Here is a 225-nt window from a genome sequence, read left to right as displayed (position 1 = left end):
TACAGACTGGCTCTGTACCTCCTCCCCAAGCCGGAGGGGAGAGGGGAAACATCCCAGGTTGCCATGTCAACCACCTGATGGAAACTCAACTTTTCCTCAAAGAACGTTCTATTAGATTAATCATCAGAGGAAAGTCACGCCATATCATGTGCAAAGGGGAGAGGGAAGGAACATGGCTCACGAGGAAATTAAAAAGAAAAGATGGATGGAAAAAGAGCAAGAGAC

Source organism: Penaeus monodon, chromosome 15, assembly GCF_015228065.2.
Source record: "Penaeus monodon isolate SGIC_2016 chromosome 15, NSTDA_Pmon_1, whole genome shotgun sequence".
NCBI lineage: Eukaryota > Metazoa > Arthropoda > Malacostraca > Decapoda > Penaeidae > Penaeus > Penaeus monodon.
This window is presented reverse-complemented; position numbering follows the sequence as displayed.